This window comes from Mustela nivalis (genome assembly GCF_964662115.1).
Source record: "Mustela nivalis genome assembly, chromosome: 11".
NCBI lineage: Eukaryota > Metazoa > Chordata > Mammalia > Carnivora > Mustelidae > Mustela > Mustela nivalis.
This window is the reverse complement of record NC_139030.1, coordinates 79,622,426-79,641,329: the sequence shown is the minus strand read 5'-3', so window position 1 is coordinate 79,641,329 and position 18,904 is coordinate 79,622,426. Positions and strand designations below refer to the sequence as shown.

General features: G+C 39.6%; 1 long non-coding RNA gene across 2 annotated transcripts; it reads right to left on the bottom strand.

The window, feature by feature from the left end:
- Window positions 1-2,170: 2,170 nt before the first annotated feature.
- LOC309844075 lies at window positions 2,171-8,726 on the bottom strand. 2 transcript variants are annotated; one of them, XR_014300488.1, is made up of 4 exons: window positions 8,582-8,726; window positions 8,286-8,426; window positions 5,076-5,404; window positions 2,171-4,317 (listed from the first exon to the last, which is right to left on the bottom strand). It is a non-coding gene; the product is annotated as an uncharacterized lncRNA (long non-coding RNA). The 2 variants fall into 2 exon arrangements; XR_014300487.1 differs by having other exon boundaries at window positions 2,171-5,404.
- Window positions 8,727-18,904: the final 10,178 nt, after the last annotated feature.

Sequence of the window (18,904 nt, the reverse complement as noted above, 5' to 3'; positions counted from 1 at the left end):
ATATAAGGGACTCATATGATAGGAAATAAAGTAAAATAATATAAAATAAATCTGATTAGGGGTGTCTGGATGGCTCAGTGGGTTAAAGCCTCTGCCTTCAGCTCAGGTCATGATCTCAGGGTCCTGGGATCGAGCCCCACATCGGGCTCTCTGCTCGCCGGTGATCCTGCTTCCCTCTCTCTCTGCCTCTTTGCTTACTTGTGATCTTTGTCAAGTAAATAAATAAAATCTTTTAAAAATAAATAAATAAATAAATAAATCTGATTTCAACATGGGCAAAAGAGGGGCACCTGGGTGGCACAGTTGATTAAGCATCTGAATCTTGGTGTTGGCTCAAGTCACTGAGCTCCACTTAACAGGAAGTCTGCTTGAGACTCTTTCCCTCTGTGCTTCCCCTTCAAATAAATAAATATTTTTAAAAAATGAGCAAAAGATCTGAATAGACATTTTTCCAAAGAAGACACAGAAATGGCCAAAAATTACATGAAGAGGTGTTCGTCATCACTTACCATCAGGGAACTGCAAATAAAATCCACAAGGTATTACCTCACCTCTGTTAGGATGTCTATTATCTAAAAGAGATAACAAAAGGGAACCCTTGTGCGCACTGGCGAGAATATAAATTGGTACAGCCACTATGGAACAGTATGGAGGTTCCTTATGAAATTAAAAGTAGAACTACCCTATCCACCAGCAATCCCACTTCTGGGCATGTATGCAATGGGGGAAAAAAAATCATTATCCAGAAGAAATATCTGTACTTCCATGTTTATTGCAGCATTATTTATAATACCAATGTATGGAAATAACCTAAGTGTTTGCCACCAGATAAATAAAGAAGATGTGGTACATATATAATGTAATATTATTCAGTTTCAGAAAAAAAAAAATGCAAAACAAGGAAATCCTATTATTTGCAACATTATGAGTGAAGCAAGAGGGCATTACATTAAGTGAAATAAGCCGGCAGAGAAAGACAAATACTGCATGGTATCATTTAGATGTGGAATCTAAAAAAAGAAAAAAAAAATTGAACTCATAGAAACAGAGTAAAATACCAGGGTCTTGGGGAGGAGGAACTGGGGAGATGTCAGGCAAAGTATACAAAGTTTCAGTTATAAAACCAAGTCCTGGGAATCCAACACAGAGCATGGTGACTATAGTTAATAATACTGTATTGCATATTTAAAAAGTGCTAAAAGAGTAGATCTTAATTAAGCATTCTCACCACACACATAATAAAATGTAACTGTGAGGTGATGGATGTATTAATGAACTTGGTTGCAGTAAACCTTCAGAATATACACCAAATCATCACATTGTACATTTTAAATACATATAAATTTTTCAGTTATTCCTCAATAAAGAGGGGAAAAATGAAAAAATAAATATATTTGTTGGCTGAATAAGTAGGAATGAGGACAATTATTTATTATATAATTACTTATTTTGACATTCATCAGATCCTACTTACAGTTTTGATGGCCTAATGTATATCAAAATAACTTAAAGCTTTACAAATAAAATCTTCTCAAAGCTACAGATGCAATCTTCTGGAGAAATAGGATATGAGGTAAAATAGACACCTGGATTAGACTCTTGCTACTAATTCTGAAGATCCCAATTCTCAAACCTTGCTGAAATATATTAAGGAGAATTTTATTTTTCACAGAGCTGGAAAAAACTTCCTTGATGGTGAGATCAGATGAAGGAGACTCAGGAGCTGGATTCATGACGAGGAAGCCCATCCCCTTGCTGCAGCTGGTGACACACGTCTAGCTTCCAACTAAAGATTTTGGAGGAACAAAAGCGTATCTTCGCTGCTGCTGTGCGTATCTTGCTGCTGCTGTGCTACTGAGGGTTCTTAAGGAAAGCAACTGTTTTGCCAACTTTATTATAAATTTAGAAGTCTGGGGCACTGGGTGGCTCAGCCTTTAAGTGTCTGTCTTTGGCTCAGGTCATGATCCCAGCATCCCGGGATGGAGTCCCGCATCGGGGTCCCTGTTTGGCAGGAAGCCTACCTCTCCCACTTGCCCCTGCTAGTAGTATTCCCTCTCTGGCTGTCTCTCTCTCTCTGTCAAATAAATAAATAAAATATAAATAAACAAATAGATAGGTAAATTTGGAAGTCACTTAGTTCTAAATTCCAAAATGAGTATTTAAACTTCCTCACTTTGGTGTCATAAAATTTCTGAAGGATCTTGTAAGAAAAACCAAGAAATTTCTGGAGAGGGAGCTAGGTAAGAGATAGGTGGTTTCTGGCAAATCATGTTGTTACTCACCATTATTAGTGTAAAGGGAATATGTAAGCAATAAAATTAATGTTCCTTGAAGATATGGATACATTTAGCACCAAAGGATTTGGGGCTCCAAATATCTGTTTTATAGCTTCAGCTAAAGCATAAATTCTGTGAATCCCTAAAATGTCAAATGAGGCATATTCAGTTTGCACATATAGTCTACCATGCTCTCAACTTCCTTGAATTTTGAATTTTCATATAAAAGAAGCATTCATTGTGCTCTCATCTTTCTGATCAAATAGCTCTACGTGTTGCATAGAACTAACAGTTCCATCTACACACAGGGATTTGATTTGGTTTTCTTTACAACAACAGTTGCTTACTTAATATATTTTTTAAATAAAAGCTCCAAAATGAAGTATTCTTATGAGTTGGAAAAGTTTTGCTTTAGAAGTGATCCTCTTGTAATGATTCCCGGTGCCATTTAGGGAGATACAAGGGCAGAGATTCCAAGGGTGATATATTGTATCCACAAAGGAAATGATAATGTGAACAAACACACGTTTGATCTGTGCCCCAGAGCTTGGCATGGCTGAAGGGAAAGATGCATCCCTTGCTGTCATTTGAGTCCTCCACCCAAACCCAACCATCAAAGCAGAAAATCTGCATGCTCCAAAAGATAGAACTCAGATAAGTGAAAAGCTCTTCGGATATTTGTTTTAAAAAATCCTTTGAGAGCACAATGAATTTGGATCATGAAAGAAGAGCTCAATTTGTACTTTTGATTTTTCCCAGTTTCATATTTTTAAAAAATGTTCTTTCACCACCTCCATATGCAAAAGGCGATGAGCCTGCTTTGTTTCCCAACTGACCTATTCATATCAAGTTAGTCACACCCACTTAAGCCCCCCCCCCCCCCCCCGCCAATTTTGGCTAGTCCCATGGAGCCCTCCTATGGAGCTGGAAACTGATATAGAGACTTTTGCTTTTTATAGAGAAGTCAATCCCTCAGTACCACGAGACACCCTTTCTTATGAAAGAACAAAATGCATGGGAGTTGTTAAAAACGAATCATTTTCCATTAGAAAAAAGTTACATGGTTGGAAAAAGAGAAGAGCACATTGCTGTAATTACCGGTACATTAAGCAGGGAATGAACAGCTGCGTGAACTTGGAGTCAGAAGGATAAGAACCACTGAGCCAGCTTCCCCATATGGTCCAAGGGAGGAGGTGGGGCTTCTAGCTGCTTGGGGGTTGGCGAGGTGAGGAGGGGGCAAACTAGAATCCCATTCAAGTGAGAAACTCAGGCCAAGAAATGTCTGGCTTCTTGGTCCAAACCCAGCTTCCTCTTTGCTGCAGTGGGAAAATCCCCCTGGCCTTTGTAACAAAAGCCTCTAAAATCAATGTTGTTTTTTCCTAAAGAGAGCAAAATGTGAACGTTTTCAGACTTTTGGCTACCTCCATACCCAGAAAAGATGACCTCAGAAAGACTGAATCACTTCCTCAGCCTTCTTGGGGTGTGGCTATTACTTGGAATGACTGATACCACTTCAGAAACACTATTTGATCTAGCTTTTGCCTTCTTTCCCAATTAGAAGTAGGGTCCAGCCAAAAGCGACGGGTCCTCGCCACCAGGTACTGGTCTCAATCTGTTGCAGTGAGAAACGTGACTGCCTTCTAATTGGCATTCCCTTCAGAATTTGGCAAATTTGGTAAAAGCGGACCGGCACTATGGTAACCTTTAATTATCAATGCAAATCCTGACAGAAAAGCATTCCATTCTTCTTACATTGTATGTCATAAATTAAACACAATAAATTGTATTGTGAAACCTCCTCAGAAGACATTCCTGAATAGACGGGGCAGAAAATGCTTGCATTATACTGAACAGAGCCAAAATTTGATCGTCGCTGGAAGGGCTGGCTATAAGGAATCTAGCTATTTACAGGGGGAAATACCAAATAAGCTACATCACGCGAGGGGATGTTTTTGTGAGTACCATGTCCAAAACCATTCGGGTTTCCACTATATGAAGGTTATTATCACAGAAGATGCCGGCCAGCTGTTCCTCACTGCCACTGAAACAGAATGGGGTGGTGGGGGGAAGCATTAAAATGGAATTGGAGGAATCCAAGCTTCCTGAAAATCTGAGTTAAAAGAAGAGGGATCCACTCCAGGGAATTATATAATAAATGCCTTTCATTTGTTATAGCTTTTTTATTTTTTATTTTTTAATTTTTTTTATGAAAAGAAGCACTTTTAAGACAGTTCAGGTATAATTTTGTTCATCAGCAAAATAATGAATTTGATAATCTTATAATATTTCTCCCACTGGAAAAAAAAATCTGAGAAATCTTTCAGAATTAGGACTATGGGAAATTAGGTTATGTCCAAAGGATAATTTATTCAGTCATGCTATGGTGCCATGGAATCTCACAAAATGAAAGAATATTATTAAAGGAAACTTTTCAGAAATGGGAGCATTTCACTCCATAGATATAGACAGGCATATTCCAAGAAGGAGAATAATAAAAATTTCCCCATAAATTCACCCAGGATTGTCTTTAGAACTACCTAAATTTAAAAATAAAGCTAAAATGCAACATTCTACTCAAATTAGGCACACTACATTTCTTAGGAAATTATTTGATTATAGGTAAATATATAGATAAATGTGAAAACATCATTTAATAGGTACTGGAGTGTCCATTTCTATTTGATTTGTGGACTCTCTACTTAGGATTTTATAACTATATTCAAGCGAGTAGTGAAATATTAACTTGTAGGACTTTCTTAATAAACCAATTAATAAATCAAACGTGGGAAGAACACTTACTCCGGTCTTTCACACATGGAATAAATCCATCATTGCCAGACTTCTGAGTTCCATAGAACACTCTCTTTTATGTTTTCCATTCAACTTGAATGAAACTTCCTACTAGATCTCGTTCCAGATTCCCCAGGAGACAGAACTACCTTTCAGCGCTCAGTACTTTACCAAAGTCTGCACTCGAGTTTGAGCGTCTCAGTAGGCATGGAATCAGAAATGAGGGATTACTGGATTTCACTCTGATGGTCTCTCTTCTCAGAAACCATTAGAAAAGAATATCACCTTCATCTGTGGCACTTCTGACAGTTGACATTTATCTTTGTGACCTCTGCTTTCTAGGGAAAAAAAAAAATTACAATTTTTAGATCGCTTTAAACTTGAAAAGTTTTCCAAGCAGGAAGGAAAGAGTAAAACAACAAAAGAATAGTTTTACTATGTAAGTGTATCTTGACTTAAACTCTCGGGCATTTAGGCCATATGCCATGGCCCTCTGCAGGAGTTAAGTGGAGTCAGAGATTTTTTCCAAGTTACAGAACTAGTTACTTACTGCAGGAAATATTCAGTTACTTTAGTTTGAGGTACAAATTGCATGAACATGAACAAGTTTCCTGGGGTGTGTGAGATGATTAATTTTCTCTCCTTTTTATCCTTTTATGGAGCATTTGCAAGGGATCCTTTAAATGATCTGCTCAGTTTCTTTCCTATAAATAATTTGTCCTCCATACAGTGTGGAGTCCACTTCTGGACAAGAGGCAGGTATTCATGGCAGCTGACAGCCCCGACTCTAGACCCTGTGTGAATGGGCTTCAATTCCAACTCTGTCTAGCTCTGTGTCCTGTTGGTTAGTTATTGACCTCTGAGCCTCTCTTTCTTCCCTGTAAAACTGGGATTTCATAGCACACTTTTCTCTATGATTATTCTGAGTATTTTTGAAAGTTGCCGAAACAGTTTGCCTCTAGCTCTGTGAGATGAGCAGAAGGAGAAGAAAGATAAAACAGACCAGCACAGGAACACCATGGGATCAAAAATAACTACTCTCTACACAAGGCGAAAACACCGTGTTCCTTGATATTTATCTATGGTGCACCAATATATTAATCTTTATTTTATTTTGAAGCAAAGGTAAATATTTTACATGTAAATGTGAATTTCAGGATAAAATGGATCATAGTCAGCAGTTTTGGGGGGAGGTAGGATGCTACGCTATGAATTTCCTACATTGTCCCACTTATCACGTGCCCTTCCTGAACACAGTAGCGATAAATATATGGAAAAGAAGAAGAAGGGTAAAGGGTAACCATAGTCCATTTTAGTCAGTTGGTGCAAAGTCCCAGAAAACAGGCAGCTGGAGTGAGGAGCCTCCCTTCTCTGTGCCTCGAATTCCCTGTCCCCTTTCCAGATTTAGAGACTGTCTTGGTCCTCCCAAAGCCTTCCAGATTGATTATAGGTATGGCTTTATCCACTCATGTCTTCATTAATAAATTTAACCAATACGGAGCACCTACTGTGTGTCTGGGGCTCTTCCAGGCAGCCTCGCGGGAGCCGGGTCGAGGAGGAAGAGTGAAGAGTGACTGACGTTCACAAAGATGAATAAATAGGACACCATCCTGATTCTCACGGAATGTGCGATCTCGTGAGACACATAAAACAAATGATCCAAAGCAAACAACGATCAGAGCAAAAATCACGTAGTGCATGACAAAATGAGATGTGGAAAACAGACCAAGAGAGAAGGAATTGTCTAGCACTGCTTAGGAAATGCTGGGAGGCTTGATGTGGGGCTACGAGGAAAGTAGGAATTCACCTGGTAAAAAGGGAGAAAAGAGGTCCTGACGAAGCAGCATGGACAGAAGGAATGTCCCAGCAAAGACATCAAAGCCTACAAGAGCTCCATGTGCACAGAGTGTGCCTAGTAATGTTTGTGGTTGGAATGCAGGGCATTTTGTGGTGGCATGGGATTTCTGAGCATAGTAAAGACATAGTGTTTTCCAAAGGCCACAAGTGGCAGGGTGGTGATAGGCCACTTCCGAAAGCTTGCTACCATCCTGGGGTGTCTGATTTCCTGCACAAAGGAAGCAAGGCAGAGTCCAAGGAGGCTGACAGCGTTTAACAGAAGAACGTGCCACTTTCCTTAAGGACCAGCTTCCAGGAGTTTCGGAAGACAGGAACAGGATATGTTCTCCTAGGTGGCCCATGTCCCATCCAAATATGATGAAAGAGGTAATTCTGAGTGTCAGGAAGGAAGTATCGTAAGTCACAATCATCTTGTTAGTCTCATGGTTTCACTGCTGCATGAAATCTACTTACTCCAACTTACCTAAGTCACAAACAGAATTATCTTCTGTTAATGATGGGGAATAGTAATTGGTGTTAAATAGCCCTTAGCCTAATGGTGGAAAATAATCCTTTTCCTCAAAACCTGCAAAGGATAGAAGCAGCAGATGACCCAAGCCCACTGGAGGAGACCCAGAGGGTTGAACATGGGTGTGGCTTGTGATAGAAAGCTGAGGCCACTCAAAGAGGGATTTTCACAGCTAACCTTCAGATTAGGAGGGGAAGTAAATGCCTGCCGCTTAGTTCCTAATACATGAAGACCTAATAATGGATCACAGGGATCCATGCCATTCAAGCCACACCTGGGCACCTCACTCAGTCTATAAGTTCATTGTACAGTGAAAATCACACTTTCCAAAGATATATTTCAAGCAACATCAGAGTCTGTAGTAAACACTGTATTTGACCTTTTTCATTTCTATAAAAGTGCTATAAAAATCGATCTGGATTTGCCCTACCAACATTAAATCTGATAGGACCAAACCACTTCAAGGTTTTCATGGCTCTGCAATAGGGATGAGAAAAGGACAACAATCAGAGGGTTTTCTTGACTTCTCCAGTTTCTCAGAAAGCAGCATGAGTCAGCCCTCTCCAAAGAGCAGCGACGGAATCCGAGTCGGTAAACACGTCGTGCGGTGGACCGCGGAGCGGCCACGCAACCCCTCTCGCTCCTTAACGAGGGCAGAGCCAAAACAGCAGAAAGATCATGCTACATCTGGAAGTATTGTTCACCCGGCTAAGCTACCAAGCAGGTGAAGCATTTTAATCCCACACTCTAGCGCCTATAAAATCTGCCCAATTCCTTCAGCGTTTGTGAAGCCTGGGAGAGGAATTCTTAGCACAAATAAATGGGGGCGGGTATAAATGAAGCGAGAACAACACCTGTCTCTGCAGCTGGCCGGCAGACCTCCCTTTAATGTGCTGTCTGCTGGGAAATCGAGGCGTCTCAGGTTACGCGGCGGCCTGAGCCTGCAGTGGGGCCGGCAGAAAGGAATTCTATGACCAGAAGATGTGAGGCTTGATCTGCGGCCAAAAACAATGGTGAAAGGTACAAAATGAAAAGCTCTGTCAGGACAAAGGCACTCAATCACAGAACAACGCGCGCAACTTGGCCGTTTGAAGAAATGAACCCCACACCGAAGTCACCACTGGATTAACAACTGGTTGATCCCTTTTACCTTCTAATGCTTCTCTGGCTGGACTACTTGTTGAAATCCAAATGAGAAGACTATAGCCGCCAGCAGCGAGCGCACAGTGTCTTCATTTAGGGCTAGTTCTGGCTGGTCTCGGAAAAGCAACTTGCAAGATTTATGCCCCTCAGCCTTCCGTCCATGTTTTTTTCCATTAAAGAGGGAATTTAGAGCAAAGTTACCAATGTAACTCCAACCCAAGCTGGAGAAGTCCTCGCTGACTTGCAAAATAACTGTGGCCTCAGCAGAATCGTGTGCCCAGTAGTAATAGAGGTGAAGCTCATAAAAATTGTGTGCACATATTAAAAAAATAATAATAATAAAATAAAAATTAAAAATAAAAAAAAACAGGAGAAAAGACCCTGGAATTAGGTCCACATTGGAGTTCATGGTTTCTTTTGTCACATAGAATGCAGCTAGGTGTGAGTAATGGGAACAAACAAAATAGAAGGGGAGGGTCTTTCCAAAAAAAGCTCAGAAGAATATATAAGAAGAGCTTAGAAGAATATATATATATATATATATACACATATATATATATATATGTGTATATATATATATATAAAGAGAGAGAGGCGGGGGGAATGAAAGATTTGTGGTGGTCCTTGGTCACATTGCTCTGAAAGCCCCTGGAATGTGAGTCAATGCCTGGAAATCCTATAATGGGAAACAGAGCCATTCCAGCCACCGTCAAAGCCTGGATAAAAGGCAAAGACATTGGAAAAGTACCAGTAAGATAAAATTCGCAATGAGCCCTAACTGACTGAAACCGACCTGAATCTTTAGTGAGAGGTGGCAGAGGAAGATCAAGAATGCCTCCCTCCTTGAAAGCTGAGAGCTTTAGAGGGGCCCCACCCAGTGGGTGGATGAAGCAGGAAGTGAAATGAACACCATTGCCAACTTTGTTCTCTTTGAATTTGTCTGTATGTGGGTTCTGACTATAACAGATGGAATTGATTGGGTCAACAGTATGTGAAATGAGAAGGATGCCTGAGCCCAAGAAGGAAGCAAATGCCCCAGGTGTCCAGTCCCAAATATTTTGGCAGTGAATGTAGACACAGGGAGAAAAAAATCATTTATTCATGGAACACTTTCAACGAACTGTTTTTAAAAATGCCTAAAATATCTATGGCCAGTTTCCACGGTCAACAAACATAAGCAAAGTTTCATAGTTAGTTTGAAGAAATGATTCTACTTTATTAGACTTTTGCTTAGTATTCTAATTAGAACATTGATGACAGGGAACTCTTTCATTACAATATGTTATCAAAACCCTAGCACGGGGCGCCTGGGTGGCTCAGTGGGTTAAGCCGCTGCCTTCGGCTCAGGTCATGATCTCGGGGTCCTGGGATCGAGTCCCGCATCGGGCTCTCTGCTCAGCAGGGAGCCTGCTTCCTCCTCTCTCTCTGCCTGCCTCTCTGCCTACTTGTAATCTCTCTCTGTCAAATAAAAAAAAGAAAACAAAAAACCCTAGCACAAATAGGTATTTGGTTTTTCAATGACACTCTCTTTCTTGTGTAACATCTGAGGAAACTTAAGCCATTTTAAATACATACATATAGGTTTTTCTCTAGAATCATTTTCTTTTCTCCCTCTTTCTCTCTCAAACACACACACACACACACACACACACACACACTACACAGTCTCTCTCTCTCTCTCCCTCTCTCTCTGTCTATAGGAGAAGACACACATTTGATTCATGTCCCCATTTGCATTTATGAACAAACCCCACCTCCATGACCACAAGAAATAATTGGAGCCTGGCCTTTACTCTGCTTCACTGAATATACTAAAGAAAACTGTCCATTTTATAGGCACTGACGGTTTTGAATGAGATGATCTGCTTGGGCGTTTTCACTGAGTTTGAAAATACACCATTATAAGTGTTCCCAACTATGGTGAATTATGAATCTGCACTGGACATCCATCATATCATTTGCTCTATGCTCTGTATGGTGGGAAGAGGAATGGGGTCAAATAGCAATTAAAGCATGGGCACATTTCAAGAATTTTAAGCACTTTCCAATATTACTTATTTTCATCAAGACTAATGCCACATATCATTTTGCTCACAGAAAGGCAATATTTTGGATAGAAAGGAAAAAAAAATCTACCAATTCACAACTTCTTTAAGGCTAGTGACTACATTGTGAAGTTGCATAAATTTTTAGTTGACATTCAGATTTTATATTTGCACACACTGAGAATGCATTTGATACCTGATTTCAAATGTTGCCCTATTGCCAAGAAACCATGACACAAATCCAACATTGTATTGACAATAATCGACCCAAAGTACTAAACTTAACTTTTCTAGGTCTGAAACCATGTAATGTAAGTAAGACTAAATTTTTAAAGGGAGAATATTGGCAGGAAACATAAACTTCATTTAAACTAGCTTGGAATTTTTTTCTTTGGGGTGCAATTCAACTCCAATACGTTCTTGAAGGTGGAGATTATAAATTAGACCATCACTTCTAGGAGAAAGTCTTGTCTTTATCATATGATGTAAGCTTCCCATCCAAAGCAAATTCAGTTTAGAGACAGATCCAAGCTTACTGTGCACTTTTCAGAATGCTGTTCACAAACTATAGTCACAAAATATTACTTATTGAGTCTCTTCCTTCTGTATGCAGGAAAATATTAGCTAAGGCATACTCAGACACAAAGAGTAGATCTCCACCTGATTTAGAAATATACTTGAAGGTGGTAGCCATCATAGTATGAGAAAGGAACAAAAGTGATTTCAACTGTCTTGTATTTATTTTTTCCTCCACAAAAATGTAATTGTCCTTAATCTGGACTTTTAAAATAATTTATTGTAATTAGATAAACCATGCTATATAAACATTTCAATTTAATTTGATAAACAAGGATTAGATACCTCAATTTACTAGGTGAAATCTGGGATGCAAAGATAAATAAGACAGTATTTAAACTAGCTTGGAATTTTTTTTCTTTGGGGTGCAATTCAAATGGGAAAGCAGACTTACATATATAACTATATTATGAAGGAGAATGTTTTAAACACTTAATGAATTTATATACAAAATCCTGTAAGAACACAGAAGAGCAATAATTCTCTTGTGAAGCAAGGATCTCTTTAGGGGAAAGTGATATTTGATCTATTTCTTGAAAATAAATGGGATTTCAACAAAGAGGAGATGACAGGTAGTTCTAACCTTAAAAGAGGGTAGGGCCTGGAACAACCAGCTATGGCAGAGAGCCCAAGATAATCACACTTTAAAAGAAGTTTTGCCATCATTCATAGGCTCCTTGGGATTTCTAAAGATGGAAATGTCTAAACTGACTTGTACTTAGGATCAAAAAGAGAAGTAGTTTGTATGGCCTATAGTCTTGTCCCTTCCCACAACCACCACAAAGTACACGGCCAGGACTATTGCCTACTATCCCAACCAGGAGATGGATGTGAAGGCATGTTAGTGAACAAAGTTTCTATCTCATTTCTCTACTGAAAGGGCTTCCACTAATGATATCCTGGACACTCCATACTCCTCCCCACCAACCCCAAAACAATGCTTATTTCTCCTCTTGGCTATATTCAACTCTACTAGAATCCTTCTTTATTGAAACAGCTTCTCTGACCTTCCTAGAACCACCATTGCCCTCTTCTTTCAATCAATCTTGAAAGTCAATCCCTTTGACTTCCATAGTTAGCTAACCCTATATGCTAATGAATTATAAATCTACATGGCAAGCACAGATCCCTTTTCTGAGTTCCAGGCTTACATATCCCCTGCCCACTGACAACCATCTATTCTACTTAATCATATACCACCAATAATAAACCAATCACCAAATTCTGATTTTTATTCCTTGTTTCTGTTTTCTATACCAATCCGCCTTTCTCTGTTCATGTAACAAAGACTCCAGTAAGGCTAATGTGGCTGTTCCCAAGAATTTCTGCAATAGTTCCTGAGCACTCTTACTTCCTCTGGTTTTTTCTCTCTATTTTATCCTTCACACTGCCATCACAATGATTCTTCCCAATACAAATATGATTCTATCACACCAGTGCTTAAAAATGGACTTCCAATTGTTTGTTGTATAAGGTCCAAGGTACACGTGGTAGTTGATAGTACCTTCATTATCTAGTGTTTTCTTACCTGACAAGTTTCACTAGAGTTAGCATTCTCCCCTTCATATCCTGTGCCATCACACTATATGGAATATCTTTCATTGTTATATTATGTGTGGCCATTTCCTTTTGTCTGGAATCAGCCACTCACCCATTTTCCCCATCTTTCATTGATACAATTTAAATGGTGGTTACTTCTATAACCAGCTTTCCTGCCCAAAATAACCATCATCACCACAAGGTGAGACAACTTACTATCCACATTTAAAAGCTTACACTTCATCTAGCATAGCATGTAGTACACTTTACTTACTTACTTACTTATGTATTTATTTTATTTTTTCTGCCCTAGAACTGATCTCTATAAATACTAAGGGACATTTTTATCTTATATATTATATAATCCTCCATACACATCATAGAATCTGGCATTTAGCCATTGCCTAATTATTATTTATAGATAGAGAAATAACATTGATAGGTAAAGCTCAAGTTCTGAAAAAATTAATGTTCTAAAAATTTTAAGATATACTTGGAAAAATCCAGGCTGGTAAAAGAGATTGATTCAGATGATGACAAATGCTAAGCTTGAACTAAAGTGTTTTTTTTTTTTTTTTTAATTTTTATATTTTAGTCTGATTTTATTAACAATAAGAAAAGAAAGCAGATCTGTAAGTAAGAAAATGATGTGGACAGACCATGACTTTGGGCAAATATGATGGCAATATATGGAAAAAGTTGGAGAGAAGAGATACCAAGGAGACTTCTATTTTAAAAAGCATGAAAGAATGTAATGTTTGGGGTACCTGGTGGGCTCAATTGGTGAAGCGGCTGCCTTTGGCTCAGGTCATGATCTCAGGGTCCTGGGATCAAGCACTGCCCCATGTCCTATCAGGCTCCCAGCTCATCCGGGAATCTGTCTTCCTTTCCCTCTGTCCCTTCCCTGCTTGTGCTTTCTCACTGTCTTTCTCTCTTTCTCTCTCTCAAATAAATAAATAAATGAATAAAATTTTTAAAAGCTTAAAAGAGAAACTGCGAACCAATGTCACAGCAACAGGAATGAAAAGGAGAGAAAGGGTGTAAGAAGCAATGTGGACATATGACAAATAGCACTAGAATATCCCCTAGTTGTGGAGTGTGGGGGAAAAATGAATGTAAGGCTCTAAAACAGTAGATGTGGAAGACACAGGAGAAAACGATCATTGAGAGAAGAACAAGGTGAGACTTAATTAGGTCCTTTTATCCTTTTGGAATCTGAGAGATGCTCAACAAGTAATAAGAAAGACAGATTTGAAATCCAAAAGAAGAAAAATAAGCAGGGTTTAACAAGTACATGTTTGGGGTTCATTTGGAGAAACGTGATGGCTGAAGCTCCAGTGTAAGAAAAGGAGGCAAGAAGAAGAAAGAATGCTTACTTAGTGAGATTCCTATGTCTGGTACAAGCAGAAGCTGAACCAGTGAAGGAGGAGGAGAAAGCAGACTGGTAGATACAGGAGGAGAAGTAGGATGATGTGCTGTAGTTTTACCATAGTAAAGACAGTATCAGAGAAACGCCTGAGTTAAGCCTCTGCCTTCGGCTCAGGTCGTGGTCTCAGGGTCCTGGGATCGAGCCCCACATCAGGCTCTCTGCTCCGCAGGGAGCCTGCTTCCCCCCCCCCCCTCTCTCTGCCTGCCTCTCTGCCTACTTCATCTCTCTGTCTCTCTCTTCCTCTCTCTCTGTGTCAAATAAAGAAATAAAATTAAAAAAAAAAAAAAGAATATCAGAGAAGAGAAGCTTGCATTCATCTCAATTAATTCAGGGGGATTTAATAGGATAAGGACAAAAATTCAATCTCTGAGTTTAAAATCAGTAGATAATTGGGGATGTTGAGAAAGCAGTTTCAACCATGTGTTGCAATTTCAAAAGACATTACAACGGGCAGAGGAGTAAACAGAAGGTAAGAGAATTGAAACCATACTCTTCTGATATGTGTGATGATAAAAGCAAGAAAAGAAGTGCAGGTAGAATCAAGGACTTTTAAAAACACTGGAAGAGGAAATCACATGTGGAGACTGAAAGGAAATATGCAGCAGAGCTGGAGATCATGTCCCTGAATAAAAGCAAGGGATAATTTCAGAGGCCAGACTGCAGAGGACAAAAGAAGGGGTGGGTCTGCGACACAGGTAGAAGTAATGAGTCATTTATGGGAGAAGCAAGGAAGAGACCAAAATTATCCAATCTATAGGCAAATACAATAGGATTGGAAGTAAGAATAAGAGGCAGAAGAAAGTTCCTGAGTCTTCAGAGGGAGGTGTTAATGTCAACTAAAGCATGGACACAAAAAGCACCATATTAGGCATGATAATTAAGGGTGGCTTGCTATGGATGCTGATTAAAGGCGAAGTAGATGGTGCAAGAGATGGCATAGGAAAGGAAGATGGGGATAGATTATATTGAGATGTTAAGGAGCACCAACTTCAGTCTTTTGTAGGTAAGAGGGAACTGCTGAGGAAGTGTGGGTAAGGGAGAGATGTGGAAGTGATATGCTGAGGGAAAATGTCTCTGGCAGTTCTGGAGAAGAGGGATTGTACATAGCCAGTTGCACGTGTGCCCAGTAGTCTAACAAGAAGTAACACAGGGCAGATAGGGTACAATAGAGTCATCATAGGTTTTGGGGGAAAATTCTACAGGACCTTGTGATTGGTTAGGGATTTAGGAAAAATGAGAAATCAAGGAAAACCTCCGGTTTCTATTTTGAATGATTGGATAGACTTTGATTTCACTTACTAAAGGAGAAGAGGACTAAAGCAGATATTAGAGGAAAGAAAGCTCAGTTTTGAGTGTGTGGGGTGGCAGGTTCTTGTCTGACTTTTGGATGGAGAAGTTTAATGGGCTGTTATAGAAGTGTAAGATTTATGAATGTACATAGGATTGAGGACGTAAGTAAGCAGGTGGGCTAAGAATATAGCCCAAGATGTTAATAATTAAGAGAGTAGACAGAGGAAGGTTAGATCGAGAACTGGTCCGAGGAGGAAGGAAGGAAGGAAGGAAAGAAGGAGGAGGAGGAGGGAGGAAGAGAGGAAGGGAGGAAAATGAAGATAATGTGGGAGTTCCACAGTCTAGCAGTATAGAAAGCACTCCAAAACAAGAACATAATCCACAGTATCCAACACAGCAGTTGTGCCAAGTAAGCTAAACTGCAGAAAAGATCCACTGGACTTAGCAGATTGAAGGTCATTTTAGGTTTTAGCAAAGCACTTTCAGAGGACTATTGACAGGAAAAGCCAGAGTACAGTGGGCTGAGAGTAAGTAAGACATACGAAAATAACCTAGTGGGGCAATAAGATTAGACTGTCTTTTTTTTTTTAAATATTTTATTTATTGATTTGACAGAGAGAGACAGATCACAAGCAGGCAGAGAGGCAGGCAAGGGGGGTGCGGGGGGGGGGCACTCTCTGCTGAGCAGAGAGCCTGATGCGGGGCTCGATCCCAGGACCCTGAGACCAGGACCCTGAGACGAGGACCCTGAGACCAGGACCTGAGCCAAAGGCAGAGGCTTAACCCACTGAGTCACCCTGGTGCCCCAAGATTAGACTGTCTTGAACCACAGTCTGTGTGTTGGGGAGGCCCACAAGAAAGTGAAGCCTAAATAGCCTTTGAAGGAAGACTGAATACCCACCAGCTTGATTGGCAGGAGGCTTTATAAGGATGAATGACTGCAAAGCACAAAGGTCTGAGACAAGGTAGTTTGCTTAGAAAACACAAGAAGGGGATTTCTGGGTGGGTGCCCTTCAGCTCAGATCATGATTTCAGGGTCCTGGGATCCAGCCCTGAGTCAGGCTCCCTGCTCAGTGGGGAATCTGCTTTCTGCTTTTCCTTCCCCCTCCTCTCCCTTAGCTCTTACCCCTACCTCAAATAAATAAATAAAATCTAAAAAAAAAAAAAAAAAAAAAAAGAAGAAGAAGAAGAAGAAGAAGAAGAAGAAAAGAAAACACTAGAAGTTTGTTTAGAAAACAGAAGCATCTATAAGGCATTAAAATAAATGGAACATCTGGGTAGAACAAAAGTTATGAGGTGGGACAAAGACAGGTTCAGATCAAAAGAGCCTTTCAGGCCTTACTAAGGAAAAGGAATTTTATCCTGAGGCAATAGGGAGCCATTGCAAGATTGTAATCATCTTATTTGTGATTTACATTGGCAGAACGAAGAGTAAGAAAAAGCTGGAGGCTAGGTGAGCATAGCAGGAAGGAAGAGTTTTACAACAGCATAGGAGGGAGATGACAGTGTAAATTAATAGCAGAAAGAGAATAGGGTAAGAATTATCAAGAGCTGGTGATTAAGTGGATGTGGAGAATAGGGCATGGAAGAAATAGGACTCAGGGAAAAGGCCATTGTTTCTGGTTTAGTTAATTAAAGCAGAAGGCAATGTCAGCAATTATGGAAGTGAATATAGAAAGACATATGTTTGGAGGAGTGGGGTAAGGATCATGACTGCAAAATGTTTGAAATGTTTTATATTTAAGATTTCTTTTAATGTCTCTAAGGGATAAAATCTAGACAAGCTCCTGGACCTTGCATGCCTGGTATGTTGGACAAGTCACGGAAATATAGACTCTGAGATCAAGGAGAGCTGGGGATCATTGTGCGTCTGAGCTGAAATTCACTTGCATTGAAGAGATTCCCAGAGAAAAGGGATGATGGTACTTAGTTATTTTCACATACTTCAAGGTGGTTCAGAGGCTGCATCTTTAGGGTACTGGTTCTGGTCATTAAGCCTCCACTGGGGGCGTGCAGGGTAGAAGTGAATGAAATCAAACTCTACGAGTTAGAGTAATTGGAAACTGGAAATTAAATAGGATCTGATGGATCCTCCAAATCACTTTTGCTATGCTCCTTATAGCTGCTCAAATAAGAGTGTGGGAATGGCATTGGTGGACCTAAGCCCAGAGGCTTCAAGAACTCTCTAGAAATAGAGGATGTGGAGGGGCCTTGGGAAGGTAGCCTGTAGAAAAGAAGCCTTCTTGCCCCAATATATCAAAGCAGCATAAGATGAAAATCTATCTGCCATAATGTGACCCAAGGGAGCAGGTCACTCTGTCCCTTGGAATTTCACATGGCTTCCTTATGCTTTTGTGACCCTGATGCTCATATTAACTTGATTGCAACCACACGCTCATTTTGGAAACAGATGACTAATATAATGAATTGGCTTTTATGCCATATCTCTCTTTCCCCTTGGCCTTGATCCCTGTAGATTGAATTGCTTCCAGGTCAATGTGAACCCTACAGTGAATCTTCAGTCAGAGAGGATGATTTACACGGAACATAGGTATTGTGCAAGAAAGCAATCTCTTCTCCATTTTAAATACAAAGTGTCATCTGCTCCAGAATAACTCAAGGCAATTCCTCGTGTGTGTGTGTGTGTGTGTGTGTGTGTGTGTGTGTGTTTCTAGGCACCCCCAAGTAGAATTTCCAGTGGGAATTTCAGAGGCTCTAAATTATAGCCAAAGAATAATTTTTCATTTAGAAGAATTGAAATCCATGAAAGGTTTCAGGTTATGAAGTACTAAAGAACAAGAAAAGATCATGTGGCCCAAGTAAAAATTTCCCAGGGAAGTGTTTCGGGTCACTAAACAGAATGGAATTTGTTTCAGGTTTAAGCTATTTACCTCATGCTTTTATGATCTTCATAGTAAAAAAAGACATAGGAAAAGAAATCTCAACAAAGGTAGTCAGATTTTATGAGCAAGCTGATGAAGGCAAGTTTATCTGTGCTTTTACTTGCTTTAATATAAAATTTAACTTATATATCCAAAGAACATCATTATATTTTCCATTAAGCATAGCAATATGAAATTTTACCAACTTAAAGCTCAATAACTGTAATTTTGGCACAGGCTAAAACTTATCATTGCCAAATACTTTCCACTCTAACCTCATTTTTTCTTGGTTGAAATTTGTACAAAAGCTATCCCTCTAAGGGGCAGGGGTTTCTCTGCTCAGAGGTGAGGTGACTTTCTAAAAAGAAAATTTGAAGTCTTCTGAGCCACTTAAAGTCATAAGCACAAAAAGCAAATAACCCCTGTTGCACCTTTAAAATGTCAAAATTTTTGAACTTTAAACATAAAGACCCATGGAATGAGAATCAGTTGATTTTTCAGGTAAAATCTTAGAAGTTTTAAGAATGGCTCAAAATTTTATTAAAAGATTAGGTTTAGTTGTGGTAACT